Here is a 7,331-nt window from a genome sequence, read left to right on the forward strand (position 1 = left end):
TTTTTTTTTTTGCTGAATTTTCTACCATTTCCTGAATGTTTGCTTTTTTTTTTTTTTTTTTTTTCCCCCCCGAGACAGGGTTTCTCTTTTCTGTTTATTGTTTTGGAGGCTGTCCTGGAACTCGCTAGGTAGACCAGGCTGGCTTCGAACTCACAGAGATCCACCTGCCTCTGCCTCCCGAGTGCTGCTGGGATTAAAGGCGAGCGCCACCAACGCCCGGCTTGAATGTTTGCTTTTATATTCTGTCATTTCTCTCTTTTCTATCTGTCATTTCTTTCTTTTCTTAGGACTTTATTTTTAGGCACACACACACACACACACACACACACACACACACACACACACACACTTGCCTGCGAGGCCCACAGAGGACCAAAGAAGGCATTTCATCCCCTAGAGCTAGAGTTGGAGGCAGCTGTGAGCTTCCTGACCGGGATGCTGGGAACCAAACCCAGGTCCTCTGTAAGAGCAGTATGTGCTTTTAACCACTGAGCCATCTCTTCAGTTCCTAGTCTATCGACTTTTTGGTCCTGGCAATAAATGCAAACTTAAACAGGTGGGTAGGTGGCCCAGCAGTTAAGAACACTGGCTGCTCCTCCAAAGGACCTGCATTCAATTCCCCACACCCACATGCTGGCTCCCATGTAAGCTGGCTCCATGGAATCTGACTCCCTCTTCTGTCCTCCACTGGCACCAGAGACACAAGACGCACAGATGTGTATGCGGACAAAAGATCCGAACACACAAACAGCTGGACCAATGGTAGTGTAACTCAGAGAAAATAGACAGACAGGCCAGGAGCTATCAAGGGGGCCTGCCTCCTGCCCCCTGCTTCCCCACACACACACCCCACAACATGTGGCTGCTGATTCGCCTGGTCCTGCTAAGCTCTCCCTGCCAGGTGCCTTCCAGCTGCTCCAGTGCAGTCCTCAACCTGGCTGCAGTGATAATAACCCCCTGCTGAGGAGGAGGATGTCAGCACCAGTAGAAGCCTTCTGGGTGATTTTCCTATGCAGCCAGACTGAGTGTATGCTATCACCTAAGGCTTCCTGACTCCAACCTGGCACCCTTAGGTGGGTGTGCACCACAAACCAGAGGAGTCTTGAAAACAAACTTAGCTGACTGTGGTGTCTCAGACCTGTAAACACAGCTCTTGGGAGGTGGCAGCTGGAGGATCAGGAGTTGAAGGCTAGTCTGGGATGCTTGCAACCCTGTTTCAATGCAAGAGCAAAGCCTACATGAACCTAAGTCACAGCCTTGTTCAGAACCTTCCCATGGCTGTACCTATCAAAAGAAAGCTCTGTGGCTGGGATGTGTCCCCGCTCTGGCCCCTGTTGGGCTTTCCAGCCCCATCCCTCCCAACCAAAGCTTCAGTTTCTGAAATATCCCAAGATATGTGGTACTCACTGCCAACAGGTGGAAGAGCTGTGTGACTGTGGTCACCCCACCCTCAGACCTCCGAAGAGCAAGTCCTAACTGTAAAAAGTTCCTACTGGAACTGGACTTCTGTTGCCAGGAAACAGTCCCCAGTAAGCTTGGTTCTCCATGGTGCAATGGCAACAGTGGTGCTCTACATATCTGCCTATCCGAAGTGGCATTTACCCGTCCTGCAGTGGGTGCCTGGCTCATGGGCACTGTAACAGCAACCAGTTATTGCCAATTGCTAACTGGAAAATTGTTAATGGTTAGACAATGTTGAGATGGGGACATAACACTGTAGACGAATGCTTGTCTCGGGGCTCCATCTGTCACAGCAACAAGACACACAGACACACACACACACACACACACACAGAGAGAGAGAGAGAGAGAGAGAGAGAGAGAGAGAGAGAGAGACTGTGACCTCCTCTGATCAAGACTTCAAGATTGAAGTAAGCATTTCCCAAGCAAATAACATGGAACTGAGAAAGTTGCCAGCAAGCATCTTAAAGCCCTTTTAAGGGTTTCCAAGAGACCATTAGGAAGATCAAACATCAGAAAAGGGTGATGTCTTACTGTGCTTTCCCTTCCAGTAGTGACCTTCTTGGGGCATCAGACCAACAGTGGGGACCTCAGCAGCAGATGAGGGTGGGACATCGCTCTTCGGTCATGTACAGAGCAAGCAAGATCCTTCTGTGTCACTCACAGCATGAGCTAGACATTTGGGGAATGTGATGAGCTCTGTCTTCCCACAGCGGAGTCCCATGGTGAGAGGACGCTTGGGGTCGAATAAGCCAAGTATCTACTATGAAACACGGAGTATACGACTCATGCCCAGTTGTGCTCTGAGAGACTTGGTTGAGCATAGCCCTTGTCAACATCTCCACGATGAAAACTACTCCATTTACTTCCAATTTTCTCATGGAAAGACCCCAGTTAGCTCCCAGAGGGATGGGATCTAGCGGACTGTGCATATTTCTCAGCCTGCTTGTCACTTATCAGGAAGCCACAGCGATACGAGTCACAAGGAAGGTTGCACTTGAGATGAGCTGGATGAAGAGGACCAGGGGGAGGCTGAAGGCTGAGGAATCACAGGTAGCAAGATGCAGAATGGGGATGAAGTTTAGTGGTAGAGACTTTGTCTAGCATTCCTGAGGCCCTAGGTTCAAGTCCTGGTACTGGGGGAAGGGAGGGGGAACCAAGCAGAAGGGTAAGGAAAATCTCAAAGGCACCCAGCCTGGCTTTCTCTAGACTGGCCAAAACTTCAAGGTCACTGTCAATCAATCTATTGTCTTGCCTGGACTTGGTGGTGCATGCTTGTAATCCCACTACCTGGGAGGCAGAGGCAGGAGAATTGATGCAAATTTGAGGACAGACTGGTTTATGTAGTTAGTTCCAGACCAGCCAGGGCTAAATGTCTAGACCAGCCAGGGCTAAATGTCTAGACCCTGTCTCATCGTCCACCACACGCACAATGAAAAACAACAGAATTGCCCATTTAATCAGGTCACATCAATGCTTGAACTCCTGGAGGCTCCCCACTGTCCTTCCTCTGATGGGGTCTTCCCTCTCTCCAGCTGTGTGGCTGGGCTCCAGGCATCTGAACCATCAGCAGTTGCTCCCCCCTCCCTGCCCCCCTTCTCTGCAGGTTGCTTTGGCAAACCCCTGACTTACTTCATCCTTGAACACTGCTCAGCAGTGCATGTTTCTCAGGACTCTCAGACTTCAATAGTGAAAACCCACACAGTCAGCTTCAGTAAGAGGGAGACATAAGGGTTGGGAAGTGGCTCAGGGTAACAAGGTCCTGAGTCTGATTCTGAGAGTTCACATGGAAAAATCCAGGTGTGGTGGGATGAGGCTGTACCCTCAGCACTGGGGAGGTGAGACTGGAGGATTCCTGGAGCAGCAAGTCTAGCCAGTCTAGTGGAATCATTGAGCCCCTGGCTAGTGAAAAGACTGCTTCTTTCCCTGAGTATGTCCCTTGTTGTCTCGAGCCTAGAATTCTCCTCCTATTTATTCTCTCTGCCTGTCAGCCCTGCCTATTCCTTTCTCTGTCTAGATATTGGCCATTCAGCTCTTTATTAGAACAATAGGGTGCCTTAGCCAGGCAAGGTGAAACAGATGCAACACATCTTTACATAATTAAAGACACACCTTTACATGTTAAACAAAGGCAGCACAAACAAATACAACACACTAATTAAAGTAATATTCTGCAAAACCAGGAAGCCCCAGCTTATGAGTTTGGTCTCGCTGGGTAATTGGGAGGCATCTTACCCCCAGTTTCAGCTCACAGTTCTAACGGAAAAGTCCAGTTGTCCTGGCTGGAGCTATGAGCCCAATGCTTGACTTGTGACCAGGGGCTAGAGTCATTAGCCAGGTGTTGGCCCAGTGTTCTGGACCTAGAAAGGGATAATGGGCACTCTACTTTTCAGTGAGTGGGTCTTGGATAAATGGGAGGGCAATTATCAGGAAAAGCAGTGATTTTGGATATCAGCAACAACCACCTTCAACTGTGCACTCCACGCCCATTCCTGTTCCTTTAGGCATGGAGGAGATAGATTTTGGAGTCAGAGGGACATCGATTTAATTATTGGATTTATAGGGACTGGGTGACCATGGGAAAGGATGAAGCCTCCATGGGCTTTGCTTTTTCATTGGTACCATCTTTGAGAACTTTGAAGACAACCAAAGCATTTGACACACAGCAGATGCTGTTATTATCAGTCCTCTAAGCTCAATAAAGCTCAGTTGTAACAGCAGAGTTCAAGCATACCTTAGATGGGTTCCTGACCACTGAAATGGGCCAATAGTCAGGCAGGTTTTGAGGATGAGGGAGACAGTTCTGTGGCCTTCTTGGCTTTACAATGGTCCCTTGTATCTATATAACTCTCTCCTCCTCCTCTTTTTTTCTTTTGAGATAGGATCTCAGGTAGCACATCATTTGAACTCTCTTTGTAGCTGGGGGTGACCTTGAACTTCTGATCTTCATGTCTCCACTTCCCAAGCAATGGCATTATAGGTGTTCATCACCATGCCTGTCTTGATTCTCTTATCTCAAGATCTGCAGAGCCTGTCTATATTTGTTACTTGGTCTCATTGTAGAGGAGGGAACTTTATTGGGCTTCACAAGAACTGACCATGAGCCATGATGCAAAATTAGTGAAAATAAAAGTAAAAATAAAAATAAGTAAAAGCAACGGGCAGCAGGGGGCGCTGTAAAGAAGCCCTAGTACATCAAGGACACTGCGATGATTCTGAACCAGGGCAGGCTAGCATCTCACCAGGTGTCCCAAGTCCCTCTGGGCCAGGTGCCTGGCTATTGACTGGACTCAGGCTGAAGCATGGCTGCCTCACAGACCATCTAACTACAAACGAAGAGCCCCAGTGAAGCAGTCTCCCCTGCATGGGACCCAATAGGAAACACAAGTTCAGGGGGGATTCTGGCTGGATTTTCAGCTCTGCCTGGATCCCAGGAAGCAAGGTGTTGATGTCAGCTGCAGCCTGTGGCTCATGGGGTGGCAAAGGGGTATCAAGGGCCACACTGTAGATGGGCTCAGGGGTAGTATCTCAATGTAATCATGTCTTTCTCTTTTTTCCTCCTAAGAAAAAAGTCATGTGTCTCCAGAGATGTCGTTAGCAAGAACTAAGTAAAAAACATGATTGTGGGGTGGTATCAACGGACTTCTGTATCACACACAGCATGGTGCTGAAGAAGGTTGGAGGCTCAGTTACACTCCTGCTCAGAGGCCCCATGGCCTGTCTTAGGCTGCCCTCCACTCTGGTTGTATTTGGACCTGGAGTCCTGGATGGGCCCCAAGTGCTCATAGTAACCTTCCTTCTTCTGACAACAGGTCAATCCCTTCTAGTGAAGCTTGGTTCTCTAGTGCATGCCTACTACAGTCCATTTGTGTGTCCACACTGACCCCAGCCCTGGGCATAGCCCACCACAGGGCAAAGAAGAGCCAGGCCCTGTGAGAAGGCCAACCTTAAAGAAAAGTGCCTCTGAAGAAGGGTGCTAGGAGTGTGATCTGAACCTGGGGTCTGATCTGAACCATCCACTGGGCACTGCTGTGGGTCAGAGGTGTAGACCACCTTAATTCACCCTATTCTCCTCTGGAAGACAGGCAGTGGGATATGAGGTTCTGCCTGCATCAGAACTTTCTTCTGTTGGTCCTATGCAAGGTAAACAGCCAGATCTTTGTGTCTGGGATGGTTTGAAGGTGAAGTGACCCCCACAGGCTCCTGTGTTTGAACACGTGGGCCCAGCTGCTGGAGCTGTTTTGGAAGGAGGAAGAGCCCAGCTGGGGGAAGTAGACAGCCCAGTCCCACTACCTGTCTACCCTCCGCTTTCAGATGCAATGTGATCAATGGCCTTATGTTCCTGCCAGCAAGCCTTCTTGCTGTGGTGGACTATACAGCCTTTAAACTGTAAGTCAAAGTGAACTCCTTATAAATCTGGTTCAGTGGCCTATGCCTAGAACCCCAGATTTGGGAGGTGGAGGCAGGAGGCCTCAAGGTCATCCTCCTAAGCATAGGGAGCTCGAGGCCAGCCTGTGTTACATGAGCTCTTGTTAAAGAAAGACGAGAAGGAGAAAGAGAGACAGAGAGAGGGGGAGGAAACGAGGGAGGGAGGGAGAGGAGGGAAGGAAGGGAAAATTAATAATTCTTAAGTTGCTTCTTGTCAGACATTTGGTCACAGCTATGAAAAAAAAATCAGCCACTATGATGTTCCCTTATCAGAGTCCCAAATGAGGACAGGAATCTGGGTTTGGGAACAGCAGGGAGCTTGACCCGTGTAGCTGTGTTATGTGGGTGTCCTGTGGCTACAGCCGGCACAGAACAGATGGTGGAGAGGAAGGCTGCATTTTCAGGAATTTTACAAACGGCTCCATTACTTTGGGAGCCTGACATCCACTCTGGTGGATGCCTACACCATGGAGGGGGCTCATGGAGAGCTCAGGGTCCTTCCCCTGCTTCAGAGCCACCACTCATCATTGCCAGCTCAGCACTGAGCATGAGTGACCTTTGACTTAGGCTTACCCTTACAAGAATGGCTTCTTCCCAGGGGAGGATGAGTAACAGGGGGAAGAGACAGAACCAGGGTGTGTGACACTGAAAGTGTTCTCCACTAGAAAGCAGGATGAAATTCTACTTATAAATGTTCGGAAATGGCAAGATGGGGCTCCTCTGCTTTCCTTCCCTTTTTTTCTTCTCCCTTTGAATCTCGTAATAATACTTACACAGGAAATTTCAGAAAAGAATGTGGGCAGAAACAGAGTGTGGAATTTGAGAGCAAGACTTCAAAGCCTGACTGCCAGGGTCCAGCCTGCCCTGAAGCCCCTGTTCCATGGTGAGTGGAGCAGGTCAAGCCAATGGTGGTGTGCACCTAGGTAGAAGCCCGTAAGCAGCTCTCACACATCTTATTTTTCTTAACTTAGTTTTTAATTTCTATTTCTGTGTGTGTCTCTTCTATCTCTCTGTCTCTCTCTCTCTGAGTGTGTGGGTGTGTCTGTGTGTGAATGCACATGTGTGTGTGCATGAGAGACAGAGAGAAAGAGAGAGAGAGAGAGAGAGAGAGAGAGAGAGAGAGAGAGAGAGAGAGATCTGACAACGGAGCATAGTTTTCACACCAGTGTCTTCCTTTTCCTATCTCTGTGATAAACACCTGGCAAAATAAGGGAGAAGGGGCTTCTTTTGGCTCACAGTCCCAGTCGACCATGGCGGAGAGTCACACAGCAGAGCTGGGGTTGCATTGTGCCCACCCATGGGGGCGAGGAGACAGAGAGTGATGAATGCCTGTGCCCAGCTCCCTTCCTTCTTATACAATCACAACTTAGAGAACAGCAGCTGCTACAGTGGCCAGGCCTTCTTCTCTCAGTTCACACAAACAGGGTAATCCCACAGACACA

The sequence above is a fragment of the Cricetulus griseus genome, chromosome 8 (genome assembly GCF_003668045.3).
Source record: "Cricetulus griseus strain 17A/GY chromosome 8, alternate assembly CriGri-PICRH-1.0, whole genome shotgun sequence".
NCBI lineage: Eukaryota > Metazoa > Chordata > Mammalia > Rodentia > Cricetidae > Cricetulus > Cricetulus griseus.